Here is a 2,500-nt window from a genome sequence, read left to right on the forward strand (position 1 = left end):
AATGGTAGGCTTGAATGTCGACAAAGTGACGCGAAGCGGAAGCCTACCACGGCGTAAAAATGTCGACAGAATTTTTCGGACCTTGTCCTGCCATGGGCTGCGCGCAGCATGCCGGCAGCCTGTGCGCAGCGTGCGCACAGCATGTCGGCAGCGTGCGCGCTGCTGAGACTGTCGACAGAAATTTTCGAAACTTGTCCTGCCATGCGCGCGCGCAGCGTGCGCACAGCATGCCGGCAGCGTGCGCGCACCATGCCGGCAGCGTGCGCGCAGCTTGCGCGCAGCGTGCTGATTCTGTCGACAGTGAGGCTAGCGAAACTTGTCCTGCCATGGCGTGCGCGCAGCCTGTGCGCGCAGCTTGCGCATCTGTCGACAGTGAGGCTAGCGAACTTGTCCTGCCATGGCATGCGCTGTGCGCAGCCTGTGCGCAGCGTGCGCGCAGCTTGCGCATCTGTCGACAGTGAGGCTAGCGAAACTTGTCCTGCCATGGCATGCGCGCAGCCTGCGTACAACATGCGCACAGGCTGTGCGCAGCGTGCGCGGAGCTTGCGCGCAGCTTGCGCGCAGCTTGCGCATCTGTCGACAGTGAGGCTAGCGAAACTTGTCCTGCCATGGCATGCGCGCAGCGTGCGCGCAGTCTGTGCGCAGCATGCGCGCAGCCTGTGCGCAGCGTGCGCGCAGCCTGTGCGCAGCGTGCGCGCAGCCTGTGCGCAGCGTGCGCGCAGCTTGCGCATCTGTCGACAGTGAGGCTAGCGAAACTTGTCCTGCCATGGCATGCGCGCAGTCTGCGCGCAGCATGCGCGCAGCATGTGCGCAGCATGCCGGCAGCATGGTTCCAGGTTTTTTCAAATGTCGACAGAATTTTTCAAATCTTGTCAAACCCCGTTTTTATTGAAATTTCCTCGCACAATAAGCTCCCCATAAGTAGTCTATGATTTTTAGGACCTTCTCCAACTTACAAAACTAAAAAATTCCTCCCGGATTTGTTTTAATGATTTTTTCAATTTTACGACTTCTAAAAATAATAAAAAATACTTCCCGACTTCAAAAATTTATGAAACTTTTTCCCATCATAGATTGCATGTTTCTTAGTATCCCTGCAAAAAATCACGTCCAAATACCTTGTATTGAATTATTTAGAGCCCATTATGACTCCTCGCGCATAGGTGATGTCTCTTCCTGTCAAAGGGCTAAATGCATAAAATGCTATATAGGGGGGTGTGTGTTGCCTGCATATGCATGGCAGCCCATGCCTTCCTAGCTGCAGCCCCCTTCCCCCACGCCACACCCATGTCATGTTGCCTCGATATGTTGCCTCGGTATTATGGGTTTGGTGTCGGGGTCGGGGGGCTGCCACCCATGGCGGTGGTGGCCGGAATCCGGCCTCCGCCACCACGCCGCCGCCATGGGTGAGGGAGGAAAAAAAAGGCGTGGAAAGTTGCGAAATGGGGTTGTCTAGGCTTTTTTTTGGCATGGGAGAGCATGGAGTGCTAGGAACTCCTTCTCAAATGCACGGGCATGTCGACCACAACCTCATTTCGCAACAACAACCACCCGTGTGGGGTGGCGGTGGGTGGATAGTCGCGGATTGGGGCTTGCCAAGCCAATGTTTTCAAAAAATTTCATCAAAATTAAAAACAAATGTTTTGTTGCCTTCGGATTTGTGGGCGAGCGGCGAGTCGGAGTGGAGCCGGTAAAGTTTAACCTCGGTGTGCACGGTTGTTTTTAGAAACTCAATCCAATGCCGGGGACGTTGAAAGTGACGCTCTTATGAGTTGCAAACCCGCAAGATTTAAAGAACCTTTTCAAAACAATTTCAAACCAACAAGATTTAAAAACAGAAATTTTCATCAAAATGAAAAACAAATGTTTTGTTGCCTTCGGACTAGTGGGCGAGCGGCGAGTCGGAGTGGAGCCGGTAAAGTTTAACCTCGGTGTGCACGGTTGTTTTTAGAAACTCAATCCAATGCCGGGGACGTTGAAAGTGACGCTCTTATGAGTTGCAAACCCACTAGATTTAAAGAACCTTTTCAAAACAATTTCAAACCAACAAAATTAAAAACAAATGTTTCGTTGCAAACAAATTGTGGGCGAGCGGCGAGTCGGAGTGGAGCCGGTAAAGTTTAACCTCGGTGTGCACGGTTGTTTTTAGAAACTCAATCCAATACCGGGGACGTTGAAAGTGACGCTCTTATGAGTTGCAAACCCACAAGATTTTAAAAACTTTTTGAAAATGTTTCTTCTAAATGACACATTTTGATCCTTGGCAAGTGCTCAATCCGTAACTATCCAATCACCGCCACACCACACCGGTCGGGAGTGTGTGAATGGTGTGCTTCCCGGGGTTGGCATAGATAATCTTTCGCATCGACAATCTTTTGCATGCGAGGGAATGTCTATGCCAACCCCGGGAAGCACACCATTCACCCACTAGTTGTGGGCGACGATGGGTTGGCTTCAAATGAATTTTTGCTTGGGGTTGTCCTCGGTATGCTTTTGTGTT

This window comes from Prunus avium, unplaced genomic scaffold (genome assembly GCF_965620075.1).
Source record: "Prunus avium unplaced genomic scaffold, drPruAviu1.hap1.1 HAP1_SCAFFOLD_22, whole genome shotgun sequence".
NCBI lineage: Eukaryota > Viridiplantae > Streptophyta > Magnoliopsida > Rosales > Rosaceae > Prunus > Prunus avium.